At 40.4% G+C, this 23,928-nt stretch overlaps 1 long non-coding RNA gene across 1 annotated transcript in view; it reads left to right on the forward strand.

Annotated features, from left to right (window-relative positions):
- LOC148341520 (uncharacterized) overlaps positions 1-23,928 on the forward strand; it is a 67,017-nt gene that overhangs the window by 42,632 nt on the left and 457 nt on the right. Inside the window, exon 6 of the long non-coding RNA XR_015842353.1 lies at positions 8,197-8,309. This is a non-coding gene — a long non-coding RNA (uncharacterized LOC148341520). The remainder of the gene's footprint in view (positions 1-8,196; positions 8,310-23,928) is intronic.

Here is a 23,928-nt window from a genome sequence, read left to right on the forward strand (position 1 = left end):
GCGAGCCGCTGTGCTGCCGTTAGTTTGTCGCCATCGTTTTCGTCGCAGCCGTGTGTGCTCGACCTTATGCTCGCCTTGGTTTTCCCCGTGTTCAACAGTTGCCATTTTTTTGTCGTATAGTTTTAGATTTTTTACGACATCTAAATTGGTATTAACTATGGGCGCTCCAAGAGTACAAGGACTTAGATTTGATTACCGTATTTTCCGGACTATAAGCCGCTACTTTTTTCCCTCGATTTTGAACCACGCGGCTAATACGACAGTGCGGCTTTTCTGTGGAATTATTTTTTTCACCAGTAGGGGCGCTCTATAGTTAAAATAAATACACAAAATAATTTTTTTTTTGTTCTGTCTTGGGTCTGTTCTGTTTTAATTAGCAAAGTTGTTGCCGTGTTGAAAGGCACTGTTTTAAGAATTAGTTTATGTACATGTGCATTCACAGTACAAAATCATTCTGAAAAGGCAGTAAAAAAAAAAAAAATTTCAACATAGAAAACTGCGTCTTATAGCCTAGTGCGGCTAGTATATCGTTTTTTAATTTATTTAAAGATGTATTTATTTAATCATAGTTTTATTTTTATTTATTTATTTATTTATTTATTTATTTAATGTTTTAGTTTATTTTTTATTATTATTTTTATTTTATTTTTTTGTCGCGGCTTCTAGTCCGGAAACGGTACTCGCCTTTAACTACTATGCCACAACTGAAGCCCACTTAACAAATAAATTGATAATGCAACCATTCAAATGAACTCCACGGCACGGTTTGCTCCATTTATTAAAATGAAAACAAGGGGCTTGGTTTTATCCGAAACTGAACTGTACCTGCTGCTGACTCGCCGTCCCCTGTTGTCATGTACAGCTTCTCACTTCTCACCTTCTCGCCTCTTTATTTATGCCCGACACACCTCTCTTTATCTGGGTTGTGTACTCAAAGGCAGCCACCGTTCACCTTCTCCCCTCCCCTCGCTAGATATTCCATCCACCGTACTCCGGGCCCTCAGGCAGTGCTTCTTCTGCATGATTTATTGTCCCTTCCCTCCCTTGGCTGTTCTTGACGCTCCGGTCCTCTTTTGCAACCACTAGCTTTTCTGACATAAGAAATGAATAAACAGCCCCTGCTGGGACATCATTGTTTCATTTGCGGGGATGCTCAAAAGAGTCAAGAGCTCAGGTGAAGTGCTGGAGAGTGATTTTTCTTTGGTTGGTGGGTTTGTTTGATCTCAAGTGAAAAGTCTGTTTTCGGTTGGTTAGTTGGTATGTTTGCTGGGGTTGGGTGTTTGGTCGAATGGGTGGTTGCAGTTAGCCACTGGGTAGGTTTGCTGGAATTAGTTTGTTGGTTGGATTTGTAAGGCGCTTTGGGCACCATATGGTGTAGGAAAAGTGCCATACAAGTGGACACCATTTACTATTTGCTATTTAGTAGGTTTACAGGAGTTAGTTGGTTGGCTGGTTAGTCGTTTGGGATTAACCAGTTGGTAGTTTTGTTGGAGTTGGTTGGTTGGTTGGTTGGTTGGTTGGTTGGGCTTAGTTAGTTGGTAGGTTTCCTGGCGTTGGTTGGTCGGTTGGTTGTTTGGTTGAAATTAGCTAGTTAGTAGGTTCGCTGGAGGTGGTTGGTTGGTGGTTTGAAATTAGCTAGTTAGTAAATTCGCTGGAGTTAGTTGGTTGGTTGGTAGATTGAAGTTAGCTAGTTAGTAGGTTGCTGGAGTTGGTTGGTTGGTTGGTAGGTTGAAGTTAGCTAGTTAGTAGGTTTGCTAGAGTTGGTTGGTTGAAGTTAGCAAGTTAGTTGGTTCGTGGGTGTTGGTTGGTTGGTTCTAATTATCTAGTTGGTAGTTTTGTTGCAGTTGGATGGTTTGAGTTAGCCAGTTGGAAGATTCGCTGGAGTTGGTTGGTCGATTGGTTGGAATTAGCCAGTTGGTAGGTTTGTTGTCGCTGGTTGGCAGGTTGGTTGGATTTCGAAGGTAAATAAGTTTGCTGCAGTTGGGTGGTTGGTTGGCGTTTGACCACATTTCAACCGGTATCAACGTAAAATCACTCCGCTTGTGTGAATGTATCACTTTTACCTTTCACCTTTTTGTCACTCTTTCTGAGAAGTAAACAGCCAAAATATGCAAAATGTAATGTGTTTCCATGTCAAATTTAGTTTAGACAACTACATGAAAATTTACTGGGGTTGAGTAACCGATTGTCGTTAAAGCAAAACGTACCGCAGCATGGTCGTTCACCGCACACCTGCTCTAACGCGTTATTTTCAACAGCCTCTCAGATCGGTTCCAGGTGTTTTCTTCCGATTTCAGCGTGATTAGCGTTTCCTTATTTCATAAGCCTCCATATCATGCACTGCATCTTAATGAAGACATTTTCACTCTTGAATGAATAAAGATAATTTTTGGAATCTCTTGCGTTGATATGCACATCACAGCAGTTTCCCGCCTTACTAGTTCCGCTGGCATTACAACTTTTAACTTTGGAATTAAATGACACATCCACAGTGGTGGCATCCTCGACACAGCCCATAAATTCGCAGACTATCTAAATTACCCTGGCGAGATCTGATGCGTGAATCTCAAATGATACTTTTTAAACTGTATAAGATCAAATAATGTAATAACGTATACTCCGAGAAGAAGGCGAGAAACTAATTAGATGGGTACCAATTGAGTGAAATAGTTCCGCTTGACGGCGTGTTTTAATCACTGCCAGTATCATTAAGGAAGGACCATGTAAAAAAGAAAAAAAAAGGAAACCAAAATGTATATAAGGGAGATTTGCTGTTCATCCTGTTTCCCCTTGGATGCAATTTTCTTGTGAGATTAATAAACAGTTCTCTTAATGAGCGAGTAACATCCCCACGAGGAGCCAAATAACCAAAATATGTGTTGTGTGATGTGTCATCATTCCACGCTATCCTCATGTATATAAATCAGACTGACAATTTCCCGAATGACATTTTTGCAATTCTGCCTCACAAGGTTATACCCACACATAATCTTTCCAAGGTCCGTGTGCAAGAGAAAATCTCGGTTTTGCAAAGTGCCCCACTAATTAAATAAATATCGAGTGTCTGTGACTAAATGCAAGGACAGATGGGGTATTAATAGTGGCAGAGGAGATTATTAGAAGTTTAAGGTATGAGGATGTGTTGCTTGACTTCATAGACATTATTCAGACGGGACAAAATAAATCTCGCAACCTTCAGGCAAGGGCATGCGGAAAACAAATAGCCAAAACATGACTGTGAGCCATTATGGAGGCTGAGGTGACTAAATGAGTTTGGGAGTCGGGAATTGTGCTTCTACCCCAGGATGGTGCATTCAGGGTCTACCAACCGTAAGACAAATCAAAATTTAAAGAGGCAAATGCATGATGAAAATAAAAAATAAATAAATAAAAATGGGACAAAATTCACATTATACCGTATTTTATTTTTCTGTGTCAAAATGTAACCAATAAATATAATATATAATATTAAATTAAAAAAAATAAAACATTGCATAAAATAACATTCGAGAATTGTAATACGGTGTGCCACAAGGCTCTATCCTGAATCCACTATTATTCACTTTACATTCATTTACTTTAAATTAGCCTCCTTATAGAATATAATGAGAATATAAGTTTAGGATTCCTGTCATTTTAAAATAAGAACATTTGCCATAACAGCCGTGAAAAATTATGGGTGTTATTTCCTATCACTGGGATATGAGTGGGTGTTTAAACAGCACCATGCGCCACAGGTGTTACGTTAAAAATGTAAAATGTTTTAGACTGTCATTTACCTGTCGATGGATGACTTACTAATAATTTTGAAGTGCCCTGATTGTCATTGACACAAAGAAAACCCATATTTGGAATTTATCTTCGAAAGCAAGCATTTGTGGCAGCTTGCGGGATTAAGATCAATCCAGCAAACTGAGCGCTGGGTCATAAAGGATTTTAGTGCTAAGCACCGACTATAAAATGTCGCCATTTTGTCTCCGAGAAGCTAATCGCCTCGTTGCACCGTTTGCCTGTCTGTTACCAAGACGAACGCTTTCATCGCTGACAAGCCGGCGGTGGTGCGAAGTCATCACGCGACCTTGTTCAAATTTCCCCAGGCGTGGGCAAACTACGGCCCGGGGGCCACATGTGGCCCATTAAATCTTTTAATCCGGCCCGCCGAACTTGAAAAATAATGAAATGAATAAACCTTGTAAATGTTTTCTTAACTAAATAATCATAACTAAATCTAAATATTGTGGTTTTTCAACAACATATATATTGTTGTAATGCTTTTGTTTACTTTCATTTACAATTAAATATTTTTTTTTTTCTCTTTTTTGAGGTGAGGTTACCAAAACACTCTATCCATCTGCTCCTGGTCCGGCCGCTCTGAAAAATTTTAGAAGCCAAATAACGTGGATTATTTTATACAACTGTGCTTGAGTGTGGTATGTTTTCTGTAGCGTGAGTGTGCCTTTCGAGTTTTTTTTTTTTTTCCCGATTCTGCCTTTACCACGTAACAATCTTACATGTTTGCATGTATCAAAGTGGTACTTATAAGACCCCGCCCCCCTCCCATAACTCTCCTTATTCCAAACTTATAGAAAATGTGGCATCATATGCATTTAAATGAGACGGCTCACGGTAAGCTGCTGAGTTATTAACTTTAATGTCCGCGACAATCAGGAAAGTCACTTTTTGCAAATTTGCACGTCAAGCTGTATTTGGCGTTCCGAGGGAAGCCTCCGATTATAATACGAAAGGCATCGCAGACATTTCAGAGCACTTTTATAGACAATAAGACAATAGCAAAGTGTTGTTGGATGCCCGCAAAAAGCGTCGCGTAAGCGGCTTCCGCTTGATTCATTCCGTGCATCGGAGAGAGCCGGCAGACGAGATAAACTACCCCCGCATTATTTTGGCAAGACGCTACGCAGCAGAAGGCCGGTGGAATTTCTTTTCAATCAGGAAGCTCCAATAAATCCACGACTGCTACCTGAACTCAATTCACTTTCGTTATGAAGTCAGATTTGATTTGATGTATTTTACCGATCTATTTAAATAATGCAGCCAAACAGATCCACATTTTCAACTTGCTGCATATATTTTTTTTTTTTACTCACATGGTTCCGATGGAACTAGGCCGACAATTATTGTATTGGCATTGCGGCTACCCTACAACGCCTTTGCGCGCGTATCCCTGCCGTATAAGTTGCTCGTTTAATCATCCCTCATTGAACGAGCCTACACAGTACATTTAACAATATACTGAACCAGCTACGCCCACGTCGCTAAATATATTCCCTCAAGCCAAACTAAAGCACTCGTCCGTGGAAGCGTTGATAAGGTCAAAGCGGAATGTGTGTGGGTTTTAGTCTTTATTTATATATATAGATATATATATATTTTTTTAGTTAAACAAATATTTTTTTGTTGCACAGCTTTAGAGGAGCCGCTCGCACCGGCACCGAGTGCAATACGACCTCACGGCAATAAAGCCTTTATCTCGCTCAAGCACAGAGGGCAGAGTAGGCCTTTATGTGGTTGTTTTTTTTTGTTTTGTTTTTTTAGGGGGCTTTTTTTTTTTTTTTCAAAGCAAAAACAAAAGGAGAGGGCTGAGGAGCACTGGTGCTTGAAAGCAGCAGCTTTTTCTTCGTGCACCTTTTGATGCACATGGATCAAGGCGCGCTATCCGTGCATCCGCATGCACTATATAGTGAACTCCCATTTATCGCACTGGATACAAGAACTACCTGCGCTTGGTGAAAATCCGCGTAAAATAACATTAAAAAAAATGTATAAAAAAAATACAAATTTGAAGTTTTTCCCAATGCCGCACTTTAAGACGTATGAAAACACACTTTTTTTTTTATAGCACAGCATTCCTGCTCACTTCTCCATGTTTGTCACCCCCAAATGAGTTGTTCTGTAAAACTGTCACATAAAAGAAAAGACAATTAAACATTGTAGATTTAAACAGCAGCGCTGGGCAGTCTGTCTCGGGGGGGCGGAACGACCGTTTTGGGGGCGGGGGTTGGGACTGTGACATATTTAAAATTAAAAAAATAATAATAATAATAAAAAAATATTTTAAAAAAATTAATTAAATTAGATTTAATAAATAAATAAACTTAGAAACTGATTTTAGTCCGTCCCATTAATCAGCCCTCGCAAAACGGGCAAATGGAAAAAAAGCAACAGTGTCAGGGGTCGACAATTTTGCTGAATAAGGCCGAAGGGTCGAGGCCGGAACTGTACCAAGATGGCAGCCGGAGGGCGGGGGACTGACTGTGGGGGGGAAAAAAAGGGTCAAGTGCCCAGCTCTGTTAAACATGTTCAACCAAACTGTTCAGTACATACCACTCGTCATATGCAGGGCCGCCTATCCAAGCTGACACGGAGTGCGAGTCGGCGTACACCCTCGGGCTGATCAATCAACGTGATGTATCGTGACAGACAACCTTTCGCACTTCCATTCACAGCGATTTCGATTTAAAGCCCTCGTTTAACCGCATAGCGCATTTATTTAGACTGGAGCACGAAAGTCTGCGGAGAGCCCGTTTAACCATTTATCTCCTCCGTCCCTGATGAACGAGAGCACGCGCGCCGTTACCGTGGAGATAAGGAAAGAAAGGGAGAGAAATTCCACAAATAATGTTCCAGGAGTCATGTCGTGTTCAACAGTGAATTAGGTTTGCTTGGAAAAAAAAAAAAAAAAAAAGATAAATAAATTAATTAATTTTAAAAAAGGAAAAAGCTCTCTTTTCCTCGGGGTCTCTTGCACAAACGCGGTGTCGTGCTAAGCTAGGATAAACACCAGCTGTGGAGGTTTACAACAACCTGGAAACAGACTAAGGAGCAGCCGAGGAGATTAATGTTAAATTGTAAAATGTCTGTGCAACAGCCCAAGGAGGAAAAATTGCAAGCTTTTTAAACCTTTTTTTTATTATTATTATTATTTTTCAGTATTGCTTGTTTGTCATGCAAAAGTCGCATATGAATGCATACTGGATTTGGATACTTTAAGGCTATTAGGCAAATGAAATAATAACAGTTGTTTTGCCAATTTGGAAATTCAATCATCAATTTGCATAATTGTTGCTTTTGCATTTTAATTGTTGCTTTGTTTGCGCAGCTTTAACTATCAAAGTTCTGAGTCCTTTTTTTTTTTTTTAAATGTGTGCATATATTAACTCATACATACTGCTCCTACTATCACAGAGTATGGAGTAGAAAACCTTCGAATGCAGGGAGTAAAGTCGGCCGAAAAATACCAACGTTGCTATGGGATATAATCCTCGTATTTCTAAACCACGTTTTTTTTCCCAGAAAATGAAAAAAAATCACATGCATTAACTCATTCACTGCCATTGACGGCTATAGAAGCCAAAAAGTGCTTTCATTTTACCTGGGCTTACTTGTATTTCTTATGTCTTAGACCAGGCGTGGGCAAACTATGGCCCGGGGTCCATATGCGGCCCGTTAAACGTTTTAATCCGGCTCGCCGATCTTGGGGGGGGGGGGGATAAATGAATAAACCTTGTTCATGTTTTCTTATCTAAATACTGCGGTGAGTCAAAGACATATTTTGTTGTAATGCTTTTGTTCACTTTTCTTTCAAAATTAAACGTATTTTTTTTCTCAGATGAGATGAGGTTTCCAAAACACTCCATTCATCTGCTCCTGGTCCAGCCCCCCTGTGTCAAATTTTAGAACCCATTGTGGCCCGCCAATCAAAAAGTTTGCCCACCCCTGTATACTGTTGTAGCTCCACCCACCCCCTCCCCATAATCATCTTCAGTAACTAATTTGGTGTATGATATATTTAATTAATTTAGCTTAATTAATAAAATAAAAAAATGAATAAAATAAAATTAAATTAAATTAAATTAAATTAAATTAAATTGTTTTGGACACATCACTTCTGCCATCCCGACCGGACAGTCTAATCGGCGGAAGTTAATTTGTACACAAATGATCTTCATGGCTGACCTGTTCCTTCTGCTCCCGAGGCATGACGCCTATCAATTTTTAACAATTTTCCAAAGTCAATAAGAGCTGGTGTGGTGTCAAAGTACCTTTAGCACTTTTGAATGGTTATGTTGACATGTGAGATTTGAGATTAGAAAAATATCCTCAAATCGAGTAACATAGCATTTAGCCACCCCAAGGGAGTTGCTCATGAAAATAACCGCCTTCCGTCTTTGTACCCAGCAGGGATCACGGCTTTGGACACGAACAATTCCTTGCTGCCGTGAGCCACATTAGTATGTATGCAGAGTACAGCCAAGTCCTCTGCTGATGTCGTGACCCTCAACCGCCGTCAGGTAAGGGAGACACCCACATCTATTCACGAAGCGACAGGAAGCTCAGAAAAGAGCTCCCTGTCAAAAAAGTGCTTCCTCATTGTCGAGACGCATTACAGGTTCTGACACACACACACACACACACACGTGGGCGCAGGCCACCACTGTATCCCACACACACGCTTTCAAGCTCACCATCACTTCATCAGCGAGTTCATTTCCATTCGAGGCGCTGCGTGCCGGCGGGTCAAAGCGGTGATTGTGTGGTGAGCTGATGGAGTCGCAAACCCGTACTTCCCAGCGCTTATGGAGAGCTTGTGGGCGTCCTTGTCTTGCATCACACCCTGCCGGGTGGACGTAAATGTTTGACAACAGCCTTTTAATCAACGTCGTTTAGGTAAAGAGCTGGTAAAGTAGGAAAATGGCGGGGGGAGGGACTGAGGGGGAGTGTTTGGATTAGATGCCTGTTCAGCAGGCTGGAGCTGATATTTATTCCAAGGCAATTCCATTTGATCAATGGCTCGATTGATACTTTTATACAGCGTCGCTTTAGAAGCTTTCCTTGAAATTGGCCCAAATCAACTTGCCTCGACCAAAACAAAGACCTTGTTTTTTTTCCTCATTAGAACAAAAAAAAAGTCTTTTTTTTTTTTTCATTGACTCTTGAACTTGGTTGCTAACCAAAACAGCAGCAATGCGCTCTCCCTTTTAGCCTCGCCAGAATGGCCTGCTGACTGGTGGTTGGCAAACCCTGTCATAATAAAAGCTTCTTATAGTAATAACATGATAATAATACAATAATTATAATAATAAATAATAATTCCTAAATAATCAAAGTAATTTGAAGAGTTTCACAACTGTTGTGAATGACTCAGTAACCTGCTGCGATATTACTCATTCCACGCAGAGGATAAAGAATATATACCCCGATAATAGCGTTGGCTCACTGTCGTTGCGTTCTTGGTATATTTGAGTATTACGCATACTGTAAATAGACAAATCTTGAACAGGCCACTTTGGCCTCCTGTGTCAATCTGGCCTTTGTTTGTTTTTCCATCTCTTGATATTCCAAGCGAGGCATGAGCAAAATAAAGCAGAGTGACAAGCATCAGTGAGCCGCTCACATGCATCTAATGCCAGTGTTATTACGGCGAGGCGGCATATATCACGTATATTACTAGCGCAGGTTGGTAGGTAGCAGACCTGGGAGGGATTTGATATATTAATATGAAAGTCTGTCTGCCGGAGGAGAACAGTATTTGCGACAACATTTTCAATTCAATTCCACGGCGTGCTATAATGTGACAAGAATATATGGCCGTCATGTGTTAATGGAGAAATGAAAAGCGGCCCTACAGTTGTTTGCAAAGTGCACTCAGTGCCATATTAGCGGTGAAATTCATGGCATACGGGTCGGAGTTAATGAGCAGATACAAGACGGACACGCGGTAATGTTCAACATGAGCTGCGGGGTCCGCGTCTCACATCCCCTGTGGCGGTGTCGAGCACATTTTGGACGTTGGAAAAACCTCAGAGTGAAGCGTCTCGCACTATTTTAATGTCGAAACCGATGGCAACAAAAAAAGTGTACACACTCAAGTGAAAAAGTCCAAATTGTGTCGCCATGACGTGCACCAGAGCTTCCCAGTTTGCCACTGGAATTTGAAAATGATTTACTAGGCCCTTGTTGGAGATTTTCACCTGGGGGTGGACTCACCTTTGTTGCCGACGTTTTTAGAATTATTTTTTTTAGGCACAAGAAATATACAAGCTGCAACCTGACTGCTTTACGTCATTTTTTTCAGTGTTGTCCCAGAAAGACACATTTAATATATTGTAAATTTTGTCTCAATGTACAAGAAATTTACTTACTCCGTGTGAAATTCAATATTATTCTGTGGTATAATCAGCAATAGGTCAATACAGAGATTAATTGTACTTTTTGCCTTGTAGTATTAAATAATTTATTTGCTCACTATATGTCGCTGGCATAGATTGATTTATAACAAACATATTATTTGTCGTAAGAAATATTTACCGAAGCACGGTGGTTGGGCATCACTGGGGTAGACTGTGAAAATAGGTTAGCCTAGGCTAGGCTAAAATATGCTAATGCAAAATAGGCTATGCCAGATTAGGTCGCAAAGTCGGTAGCTTTGTCCCGTTCTAAACACGACCTGCCTTTGTGCGCTTGTTTGTTTGGCATCATAAAAGCACAGAAGGTTCCGGCCAGCGGTGAAATATCAACAAGCTGAACAGGGGATGTTCGAATTGATCTGTTTGCCGGTCGGGGGTTTTTGTGTGAATGTCACCGCTTGCGCATGCGGCGCCGCGACGCACCATCCATCTTCTACTGCGCTCTTGTTCCCCTCGCTCGGCTCCTAAGGTGCCGCGACTTTCGGAGGGCCAGATGATGCAAGATAATTGATTTTGTGACACCGCAATAATGTGAAAGCTGTGGCGGTGACGAGGGGATACTGAGAGCTCCCCACTAGATTCACTTGTCTTTATTTTTTTTGAGGGGGGTGTGAAGAAACTATTTTATATTTCATCCTGCAATGTGCAAGATTCCACCCGATTGCGTCATTATTTCTGAATTACTATTACTTGTATTGCACGTACAAAAACAAACGACTGCAAGCAAATGGACTCTTGCCTACTGTCTATGAAACAATTGCAAAAATTTTCACTGGTGGATGCAGCACTTCATACACCTCAATATCTATTTAAATATTATATATATATTTATTTATATATATATATTCATATATATATATATATATATATATATATATATATAAATAAATACACACATATATATATATATATATATATATAGATTTATTTATTTATTTATTTTTATAGAGATTTATTTATTTATTTATTTATATACATATAGATTTATTTATATATATATATACATATATATATATATATATATATATATATATATATATATATATATATATATATATATATATTTATTTATTTTATTTTCTTTAATTATTATTTTTTCATCCAGAATAAATAGTACTAATAAGATTAGTTGCAAATGACCCCTTTCGAATACTTACTGCTGTACCTAAAAAAACGACAGCTTAGTGCAAAAGCACAGTCAGGATATATCTCATTTCTAAAAAAAAAAAAATCGCGTTTTAGGAACAATTTACAAAGGAGGACAAAAAGTCTTCTGCAAACAAATCTAAATTTGGCCGGGCCACTACGCCTGTGCGTGTTGCCATCGCTCCTGTATTGATTTTCAGTCCAGACTTAAGAGGGTCACAGTTAATGCAAATTAAATCAAGCTATTTAGAAAACTCGCAAAATGAAGACCGTCGCTGAGCTGTTCTGCTTTACCCGGGTAAAACGCCGCTAATGACAGGCCCACAAGAGGACAGCGCGCCTTTGCGTCATTGCAACATTTGGCTCAAACAATAACGACAATGTTTGACAGCTGCCGAAGAACATGCAGTAAAGTGGGCGATTGAAATTCCGGAATAATAACAACGACAAAAGCAAAAAATGAAAGCAGTGTTGCCCTGCACAGAGAGCAGACACCAAATATCATGTAACTAAAATAGATGCAATGTACTCTCATATAATATATTAATATTTTGATGAAGTATTATAAGTTTTATTTAATATATCACCAAACCAGTTCTAGTAGTTCATTACAATAGATTTTAATAAAATAAAATAAATTAATTGTATTGTTAATTCTTGATTGAAATTAACAAATAATGAACATTGCTTTAAACATTAATTATTGCAACATTTAAAAAAATTAGAAGTATGTCTATTCTATAACGCTAAATATTTTTTCAGTTTATTTTTTTGCAATATCAAATGATCTTTCCTGGCTTTGTCAGCTCCGCCCCTTTTTCTCAGTCAACCAATCACGCACCAGCTTGATCTTGGCTAAAAAATAAATAAAAATGGAGAACGTCCAGTAGTTTTAAAGACTTGAAGTCATGAATTGTAATGTTATGAACTCATTCACTGCCATTGACGGTTAAAGACGTCAAAGATCCATTTTTTTACTTGGCTGATAAAAAAAAAACAAATTTAATTGTCACTATCCGATTTTTAAATTGTAATTTTGCTTCATGTCATTCTTTAATGATGCACATGAAAGCACGTCCGGCGCTGCGCAATAACGTCCATTATCTCGCGTCCTCTATCATCTCCAACGAGAGCGTTACCTGACAATCAGTCAACAAACACCGTTTTACCGCCGCGTATTTATAGCAGGCCTCGGCCAAGGTGACTTTGTGAAGATTATTCCCGCCAACGGAACCGTCGTCTCCGTTTCACTGGCGGCGGATGTTTATTTCGCTTGTCACCAACGAGGAAAGACATCTAAAACAAATCAATGTCCAAATGACATCACCCAAATAAAATGCGTCCCTTCCCGCTGTCTCTTTGGGCGGCTCGTCGCGTCAACAAAAGACACATTTGAGGTGGTATTATCTTCGTATGATTGGATGGGAAGATTTGAAAGTTGATCTGAGTGACACTCTGTAAGGGGAATACAAATTCACAGAAATGTTGTGTTGAAGAAATCAGCCTTGTGGCTTGGTTGCGTTCTCGGTGGAAGGCATGAAGGCGGTCTTGGAAGCGCAGGCCGGTAATGAGAGCGCGGTAGAATGACAAAAAGTGCAAGGATAAGTAGTGTTTTCTAAAATGTCTCGCTTATTAATAATTCAGAATGGCAAAAATAGGAGAAAAGGTTCATAAAATCTAAAAAAAAAAAAAAAAAAAAAAGCAACTCATGTGCGCCTGTCAGTCGTGATTGTTTGAAAAGTTTCGCGCTTTAGAAAATGGAAATTTACCAGAATGACAACAAGGCATCAAATAATCCTCGTCTTTAAACATGGCGAAGCAGCATGTGGCGCGTTACCCGCGGTTATTTCTGTGCTCGGTTTCCAAATTGCGATCACGGCGGTTCGACGTTTAGTAAACTGCTGTGTTCGTCAGATGAGAATTTTTTTTTTTTCAGATGGCTGGCTTGACTTCATTTGCACCCGTGCACAATCAGATAGCGTGAAAACTTGTTCCAGTATGCATGTTCAAAAAGTGCCCCACTCGAGTTGGATCCCCCCCCCACGCCCGTAAGTAGAAGACGTCTATGTCAAGAGTGCAGCAGTCTTTGATGATCATACAATCCATAAGACATACATATACGTTTTCAAAAATGTAGTCCCTGCCTCCCAAAGACGCATTTATACGTCTTTGCCATTTTTTTTTTTTTTTTGCGTCATAGCTCCGTGTTTTTATAGCCCTAAAACCCAATATTCTGTTGGCCTCACAAAATAAATCAAAATCCAGAAAAATGCTGGAATTGAGGGGTTTCCTCTAATTGAACATTTAAGGGATTAAATGAGTTAAATGTGTTGTTAATAGGTGAGTAAAAATTCCCATCCAATTATCGGGCGCAGTCTGAGCGTCATTTGCAGACTCACTGTAGCCGCCGTCACATTCTCCAAAACCTCAGGTGGTCATTATTATTCTTTTTCTCAGTCGAGGTGTAGTTTGCGTTGAATTTAAAGGAGAAAACTCGAGTGCGCACGAAAATGGGCTGATTGTAAATGTGTAACAAGCCTCTTAAGGAAATGAAAAAAGGATCCAGCGGTGCAGTGGAGGGCAAGTCAGGGCGTATCGACTCGCGGACTGGAGCAAAACTTTCCCCTATCTTATCCGTAGCGCTGAAGGTAATCGCAACCCGATTTGATGACTCTCTCGTTCATCACGACTGACAATGATTGATCGCCGTTTTGGTGATTCCAAAATTCAAATTGGAAAAAAAAAAAAAAACGCCCAGGGTGCTTTTCGCTATTTTCTCCAACAGCGCGGTTTATATCCGAGCTTTATGCTGGAAAGTCTTAAAAGTCCCCCTCACTTTATGTCCTCGGTGATGCTTGGTGTTATCATCCAACGACAAGCTAGTATAAAATAGCCTTAAAGGGGACATATTATGGAAAATTGACTTTTTAAGTCCTTGTGTACAAATACGAGTTTCCCCGGAGTGCCTGCTCACCAAAGTGTGAAATTAAACAAGCACGTAAATCTTTTATCTGCCCGTTTCGGGGGGGAAAAAAAACGTTTGTAAGCGAGCTAGGGGAGGATTCAGAGGAACGCCCCCCTCGGAGGCGGGCGTCATGTCCAAGCCAAATAGGTGAGCAGAGCTGCACTGAGTGTGAAAGTTTTCACAAGCCGTGCATGTGTTGTCATCGTTAAAGTGTTCAAGTAATTGAGGAGCTCTTTTTAAACAGATGCATTCTTCCAGGAATTTAAAATCCTGCAACAGAGCGTTGAATGAACTCAAGCCTGCATTATTCATGATGTGTCAAAATTGTGATCTTTTCCTCTTAAATGTGCGATTTAAAAACAACAACAAAAAAAACAAAAAACAATCAATACTGAAAGAATAAGCAACAGGCACTGTCTGTTTGGAGGGGAAAAAAAATAACAGCAAATAAACTTATTTGTAAATGTGCGATGCCTGAGGGACTTCCACTCCCTTAATACTACTTTTTCGCCTGTGCTGCCTTGGGGCTTAAACTACTTTTGGCTGGAGTTGTTTACCAATCGTCAAGATGATTTTATGTGCGGTGGTGTATTTTATTAATATGGTGAAAAACTATATACATATTTCAACATCGTTAGAGAGATCTGAATTCTGAAAGGTCCACAGGGCAAACAGAACCAGACGGAGAATTTATTTTTTATTTTCTTTGTAGGTTTTAACATTTTTGTCATGTCTCTGATTTGTCTTTCTTTATTTCAACCTATTGCCACTTTTTTTTAAAAGTAAACTTGAAGCTAAATAGTTGCAAACAGTACAAAATGCCATAGACAAATCTAATTTATTATTATTATTATTATTATTATTATTGTTATTATTGATAATAATAATAATAATAATAATAATAAATATTATTAATATTAATAATAATAATAATAATAATATTCTTATTCATATTCTTATTCATATTCTTATTCTTATTCTTATTCTTATTCTTATTCATATTATTATTATTATTATTATTATTATTATTATTATTATTATTAAATTGCATCCACGCCGCAGCATTAGAAGGATTTAAGCAATGGATATTTGAAACCGACAGATAATATGCTTACAGGCGCACGTATATTCTTTATCCTCTGTGAAGACTAACACATTACGAAGGCGTGACAATTTCCTTTTTTTTATTATTTTTTATTTATTTATTTATTTTTTAAAGCAATAGGGGTAAAAAAAAGTTGGCGACACTGATTCCTGCATTCCCTAGCTCCGCCCCTCATAGAAGCATACTCATATATAGATTTGAAGCTCAAAACTGATGGTTGCCATGTCATCCATTTAGCGATGAAGTGCTGTGCCACTGCGACCTGCGGTGAATTTGTAACGTTCGCCATGCAGGCCTTTGAACTCCAAAGGTGGCCGCAGGAAATTTTTTGTTCAACAGCTCCGCTTGAAATAGTCGCATAATATTCACGTGAATGCTAATTCTTATCTGGGATTGCTTTTGAATCCTCATAAAAAATGTAATAAATTAAAAAAAAAAAAAAACAACAACATCAGCAAAAATTACAACAAGCAGTGGAAGCTCTCCTCCCCAAAAAAAAAAAAATAGTAATTGCGCACGATTGCTTCCCTTGAGGTCTCATTAGGGCTAATTGATTTATTTGCAGAACCGTTTGCACCGGAGCTAGAGTGCACCATTATTCCTCTGGATTCTTTCCCAATCCTTTTAAGACAGTAGGATTTTTTTTTTAAATTATTATTTTTTTAAATCTGATGCAAGGTACATTTTCATTTACACCATATGAGAGCAGAAGCCAATGCACCAGTCGGTCCGAGCGGTTGTCCTGCAGGGCTGCTCGGATCACCCCGATCCCGATTCCCCCCACCCCCCCCCCCCCCCCGTCCGCCGCGCCCCTCTGGAGACGGGTGAAACAGAGCGTGCTCAGTGGGGAGGGAAACGAGCATCTGTTTTCATCATCCAGAGAACACCCGAGCAAACTCTTCCTTCTCCTTGCTATCAACCCCGATGGGGATTTCACAGTTTGGCACATTTTATTTGCTTTAATATGAGGCAAACACGAGCATGAGCGCGAGTTTCCACACAAGGGAGCGCCCCTGCTGTTTGAGAAGTTAGACGGAAAATCCTGAAATTAATTCACACCAACTTTTGAATAGCATTTAAAGTACATTGCGTGTGTGGGTGTTGCAAAGCGGTGGCAAATTTATGGGCGAGGTATTTTGGAATAGTATCATTGACATATGGAACGAAAACTCTCAAATTGATTTATGTTTTTAAAGTGTACCATCCTTGAATCGTGTATCGGAAAATCTTTAATGAGAGAAGCCTGTGAATCGGTAAATATCGGTTTGATGTTGCTCAAGATTTTGTTGCTCCTTTGAATTTAATTAACGTAAGTGTTTGAGATTAGAGAGCGTTACATGGTAATAAACAGGGCAGAAGCTGAGGCCTTAGCAAATCAAATAGAATCGCAATTTCGCTGAATCGAATTGGATTGATCCACTACAAATTGTATCGTTCTTGAATCGTATCGTGCCCAATGTATCAAGATATGAATTCATATCCCTAAAAATCTCTCTCTCTCTCTTGCACTCTCTCTGTCTCGCTCTCTCTCTGTCTCGCTCTCTCTCTGTCTCGCTCTCTCTCTGTCTCGCTCTCTCTCTGTCTCTCTCTCTCTCTGTCTCTCTTTCTGCCTCTCTTTGTCTCTCTCGCTCTCTCTCACTCTCTCGCTCGCTCTTTCTCTCTCTCTCTGTCTCTCTCTGTCTCTTTCGCTCTCTCTCACTCTCTCTCTCGCTCTTTCTCTCTCTCTCTGTCTCTTTCGCTCTCTCTCACTCTCTCTGTCTCTCTCTCTCTCTTTCTCTCTCTCTCTGTCTCTCTCTCTCTCTCTCTCTCTGTCTCTCTCTCTCTCTCTCTCTCAGCTTTTCAGTAAACCCATTCAAGAGCAAACCAACAAAGATCATATCGCATGACGTGCCATCATGGAAGCAGTTCCATCTTAGTTATTTCTGCCTAATTTCTGCCATTCGCCACACTGTGACATTGTTATTCACGTCCTTTTCATTTGCCAACGAATGATATGAATCATTTCACTTCCACTCGTGTGCAAAAATATATTACTCTGCTAGTTTTTTTTTTAATTGTCCTGTGCTGGCCTTCCTGGAATTTATCTGCATTTCCATTTACATGCACATAATAAGTACGGCAAAAAAAAAAAATACAAAATGAGACCGCAGGTATGTGGAGAAACGTAATATGTGATCAAAAGAAGTCAGCATCCACAACCTCGATGAAGACTTTGGAATTAATCAGAGATAAACTGAATATACTGTGTCTTATGGGCGTGCATCACTCGAACAGCTCCCTAAACCTTTTATCTGACACGGAGAACCGCATTGGCTCAGCTGTTATCGCTCCAAACAGACCCGTTGAGGCTTTCCACACCCCAACAAGCCTCAAGTACCGCACTGTGTACACCTTTCATAATCTGACAACAACTATCAACATCCAGATTTAAAACCGGTGTTGCTATTTTATTTATGTTGAGTTGGCGTGGATCCATTCAAAGACGATGATGTCGGGGACCCTCAACTTTTTGACCGCAACTGGACCGCCTCACCTTTCGCCGCCCTGAAACGAACATTGGCTAATAAATATGAAACCCTCCCATTGTACTGACCCAGCTGTCCCTTGTCCTCCCTCGCCCTCAATTACCAACGCCACATTTTTGGCGTTCACACTCAGCGTGAATGAACATGACTTTCTCCTCATCATCAACTTTTCGACAACTTTGGCCCAGAAGCTAAAGAGCAAAAAAACGGGGCACTCGGTTCAAAATCCCCTCCGTGCTCATTAGATCACATTTGTTCAAGAGACATATGTTTAACCAACAGTCAGCAATGTTATACCGGCACGTTTCTCGTTTGTGTGGCAATATGTTACCCGATGGGCATTTCATCCTCCCACCATCTATCAACAGCATCTGGAAAATGTAATCATAATTGCTTTTGCATTTATTCATTCAAGACACATATTGTACATTCTGTTCTCGCCGCAGCAACGTTAACTCATTCACTAACAGCCCAGTAAAAAAAAAATCTAAAAAAAATAAATAATAATTGACGTCTTTATCCGTCAATGGTAATAAAAATGTCCTCACATGCAAGCATATACATTTCTAGAAATGATTTTAAAACAAAATGATCATAAAATTAAATACCTTAATTATTCCGTTCGATCCTTCCAAAAAACATATTTCAATGTATATAGCACAAAACGGAACTCATTCACTCCCATTGACGGGTATATACGTCAAAAAGTCCATTAAATTTACCTATGCTGGCAGTGAATAATAGAGAATGCAATTAAATAATCTGGTGTTATAAAGCGTAATCACCATCCATTTGGAAAAGATTAATTGTACCAATACACAGTGCTTGTTACACTAGCAGTCAAGCTAGTTAGCTCCTTGAACCTTTTCCAGAATCGCCGCTAAAGCGGCTAGCCGTAGGGGCTAGTCGCTAGCTCTAGGCTAGCAGCAAAACACCGGCAAAATCATCCACTCAGGGTCAACTGACACCCAACAACCAAACTCCCGGAGGACCCTCGCTATACATCTGCTCAACAACTTGACTCATCCAACGCAGCGGGCTCTGACTGGAGCCCCCGCGCACCATTACTCACGCCGGATTGCTAGCTGAGTCAATACTCCCACGCTTTTTATAAATAAACTACACGCGAGCAGGGCAATGTACACGCAAACGGCTCACTGAAAAAACGGTGGGCAATGGCAGGGCGGACATTTTGGACTAGCACATGGTGGACCTTCAATTAGCGATAGATTCAGTTAGCGGTTTCGATTTTTGAAAGGTATTTCTATCAATTGATATTTTACTACGGCTGAATTAACTTGTTAATCTTGACAACATCCAACTACGTTTGGGGAATTTCAGCGCTGTAGGTTCTAGATGACTAAACTGAACTGCATCTACAGTAGTTTTTTTTCTTTTTTTACAAAGAAATCCTCAGTCGGGTTACTCTTAAAGGGGAAGCCATCCCCCAAATTGTCTTTACAAAAATATGTTCTAAGCAGGAACACAAGTTGAAACTTTGATATTGCGTTTGTGGAATATGAGTTAAGCAGCATAATCCATCCGTTTTTAGCCATCGCAGGGGGCGGCCATTTTGTCACCGTTGACTAAAAATGACATCATGGTCGCTCAGGATTCGAATAACGACCAATCATGGGCTCATCGTCAGAAAACAGATGAACCTGAGCAACTGTGATGTCATTTTGAGGTGATAGAGGAAAGAAAATGGCCGCCCCTCTTAGATGGCTAAAAACGATTGGATAGCGCTTCCTAACGCATTTCCACAAACTAAATATGAATCAGAAATCCATGTTTAGACTTGAGAAGGAAAATCTATTGCAAATATTTGTTTTTGGGGGTGTTGACTTCCCCTTTAAATTTGTGTATACTCAGCACATAGAGACCACATCATGCTTGAGCGTTTCGAACTGACACAGCACGTGGAAGCGGAGTTTCCCCTCGGGGATTTACCATAATGGTTCTTCCATACTGACACAAATTGATCAACGGTTCCGTGTTACGTGTTGTTGTAGCACAGTTTGCCTTTTATGGACATAATATAAATACACAGGCTACCCAGACATTGATTGATCTCAGGCAATTTAACTCCTAGTACTCCGGTGTTCTGGCAATATCCGAGGTGATTGTCCCCGCTTCGACTTGACTAATGTCGCTTACTCCGGAGACGTTCGTCGCAGACACTCCGAGACGACTGACACTTGGAGTGAGAGCCAAGACACTGACGCAACGTCCTTCTATCGCTGTCGCGCTGGCATGGCACTGCGTTAGCCCACTCGACGAAAGCTCGCCTTTCAAGTAGCCTTGTCTCGGCTTTAGAGGCAGAGCATGCTGAGAACTGTGGAGAGTTCTGCGTATACTGCCGAGACTAAAGTGGGCTCTGTCGTAGGCACCTCTGTCCTTGTTGACTTCTGGCGGATCAGAGGGAGTCTTTAAAGAGAGCATATATGCGTGACCACGGCATCAACTTACGCCGACATAAAAGCCTTAGTAAATGTTTTTACTCCGAATGAACATCAGTCAGAATTATGGGCTAGCAGCTTCATATACATTAGGTGTGGGCAAACTACGGCCCGGGGGCCACTTGCGGCCCCGTTAAACGTTTGAATCCGGCCCGCCGAACTTGGAAAAAATGAAATGAATAAACCTTGTGAATGTTTTATTTTCTAAATACTGTGGTTTTTCAAAGTTGTGTTCACTTTCATTTCAAATTAAATGTGTTTTTTTTTCTACGATGAGGTGAGGTGACCAAAACACTCCATCCATCTGCTCCTGGTTCGGCCCCTCAGGCAAATCTTAGAACCCATTGTGGCCCGCGAATCAAAAATTTTGCCTACCCCTGATATACATTATATGCTTCCTGAAAATTGACCAATCACATCTTAGTATTTTATTTACAGAGTGTAGCGTTGTTTACATATCAGTTTGCGTTTTAGCTTACCCATGGAAATTGAAATTTAGGTTCTTACTTAATCAAACTTGCTGCAGAACGTGCAAACATGATACGCAGAAATGTTTTGTCAAGATGATCGCGGGAGTCTGATGCACTTATTGCAGACAATTGCAGTATTTGATTTTCTTTTCTTCTGATGCACCAAACTGTTGTAAGTCAGAGGCTTATTGTCAATTACCATGGCAATATTTTTGTAATAATGTAGTGAATACTGAAAGACACCAAATGTTTCTTTCTGTCATTTAATCCTTGGAGGAGGGGCAAGAGTTGTACAGTCCTCAAGGTCTTCCCCACAAACATACTTTACTATTTTATTACTGCATTATTATTACTACTTTATTACTACTTTCACCCTTATACTAAACATAAACCCTGGGTATTCCGGTAAACACGGTTAAACCATCCCATCATCAAGTTTTCCATTTTCTGAATGGGTGTGCATTCCAATTGTCAGTTTTCCTGACCTCTGTTATGTGTTGATGGGGTGGGTTATACAACCCGCACGACATCTGAAAACACCTTGACAGTGCAAGGATCTACAGTACCTAAGGAACAAGCGAACATCCTAGTGCTAATCATCCCTTGGTTCAGTGTTGCTAGCGCATTACCAGCTTCCTGAGAGGCAGAAAACCGAGGCGCACCCCAGAGATGCGTCCTGTCCCCACTTCACTTCTCAAGATCCTCGACGATAGCTTTTCATTGCCCACATCCAGATTCAACCATTACCAATACTGCGTATTACCCGGGACGACCGCAACGTTTCTGGGAACCGCAATCTCGGAGCTCTCAGCACTTTCTTTACACGAAGGAAGCACGGCCCACCACAAGAGCTGATGATACAATTCTACGATCATCCATCAGAGTCTGTTTTACTCCCACAAAACCTGCCCTGCTTCCTCCTGACAGTCTGCCATCACTTATCATCCGGCAGCACCTTCACTCCAAAACAATGCCAGCTTGTTCAGTCAACCCCCTCTGGTACGATCTGGCACGTTATCATTTCCCTTTTTCTAGTTGGGCCTTCTTCTTCCTCCTCTTTACTCTCTGGCACGGCTTCAGCCCGTCTATCCTAAAAATCCACTGGTCCATAATAACCCCTCATATGTATATTTTTTTTACGCCTAGCTTCGTCGCAGAGTAATCTGTTTACCCGATTTACATCACCACCGGGTTAGTATTTTAGTCCGCCATCAGGCAAACTCACTGGATGGCACTTAGGATTCCAGTGAGAGGCAGCTTTAGCGCTATACACACAGCTCCCCTGTGTGTCGTGTACTTGCAGCGCTCATCGAACCCCTGCGTGAAGGAGCCCCCCCCCAAGAAAAAAAAATAATATATTAGCTACCGAAGCATGTGCGGCAACCTCTACGAAGCAGGTTAGGGTTTGTCACGTTTCTGACTCTGCTTGATCCCCAAAATAATCATACTCATTGCAGCCATCCGGTGATGCCTCATTAGTTTACGGTAATATATCACCTGTGTGTCCCCACTCATTGTGTTCCCTGATAATGAACACTAATAGAATTAGCTTCTATCAAGCCATCTCGTTTTGCGCGTCCCTCAGCTCGGCGTTACAGCTGTGACTTCGTCCAGTGTGTCGCCCAAAAAAATGTTTGTTCGTTTGTGTCCAACGTCGTATGTCAACGTACCACGAAAATGCCGTCAGAGGGTAAAAGAAATTGAAACGATAGATGATAAGCTGATGAAACCGTGTTCAACATTGTAGTAGCTCAGCAGGAGCCTCACCACGGGGGGCCTTGATGGGTTAATGAAGCCATGTCGCCCGTGTGAATGATATCACAAATGGGGAGCTATGGAGTGCTGACTAAGGAATAAACGCATTACGAAGATTTTTAGTCATTTTGGTCGGCAAATAAAAAAAATCTGTCGGATTGGTGAAGCGGCAGTAAAACAGGCCAAAATTCAGGATTTCTTAAAAGGGCAAATGGACGAATGGACCGTAATACCACGCCAGGTTCTTTTTAATCCGATCCTATAAAAAATGCCTTTCTGTTTCTAGGTGACTGCACAGTAAAAAAAATAAAAAAATAAAAGCTGAGCTCTTGTTAGCCAACTTTGCAGCTTTTAAGGAAGGCTCTGCAGCCAGTTAGCACTGATCCTCTCGCTAGCGCTTCGAGGTCATTGCCCCACACACACAGAGGATGCGGAAACCCCTCTCACGCTCTATGAAGTCTTCTAGAAATAGTGGATTTCCCACGGTAACCCGGCGTTTCTTTTAACCTTGCCTAAGTGAAGTTACATGTGATCCCGAGAGAATTCGGAAACGGATCATGTTGATCAAAGGTGGGAATAAAATCATGGCTGGGAGAAATGCGACGCTTGAACACTGCACGTAGACTTCACACGACTTCAGGAGCGACATTTAAATCCTACAATGATCATTTTTGAGGTTGATAAATGCTTGTCGTAGATTTGGATTGAGTATAGCTGGTTTCGTAATCCCACCTAAGTACGGAGTTGTAGTTCTTAAACAAAACAAAAAATATTAAATACATTTCATTAAATTAATTCAAATGGACTCCACTTAGAAGCTTATAATAAAAATGCTAAATAAATGTTTTAGAACAAATAGTTATTAAAACAATTCAAAATGTCAAACTCAAAAGTGAAAGACAACTGAACTGTACTTGGTGATTCTTTCACATACCACTAGAGGGAGTAGTTTAGTTTAGTTTCGGGACTCACTGGTCGAACGTATCCGTTTCCTCTTTCCCTGCATTCACACAGCTCTTGCGACTTCACGCATTTAGATAATTACATTCAACATAAGCGCCTGTGATGGTGGCAAAATAAAGCGAACATCGGGTGCGCCGCTTCACACTCACCTTCCACAAACCTGTACTAAACCCAACTTACCCCAACTTGAGATATTTGAAACATTATGTAATTACTTAATAATAACCAATATTCCTCACACATTTGGCATGTATTTTAGCAGATGTATTTTGCGGAGGAGGGGTGGGGGGGTAATGTATAATTAAGCCTCAGTGCCTTTAGCAGAACTGATGACA

The sequence above is a fragment of the Idiotropiscis lumnitzeri genome, chromosome 2 (assembly GCF_059441095.1).
Source record: "Idiotropiscis lumnitzeri isolate Australia: NSW breed Sydney's pygmy pipehorse chromosome 2, RoL_Ilum_1.0, whole genome shotgun sequence".
Classification (NCBI taxonomy): domain Eukaryota; kingdom Metazoa; phylum Chordata; class Actinopteri; order Syngnathiformes; family Syngnathidae; genus Idiotropiscis; species Idiotropiscis lumnitzeri.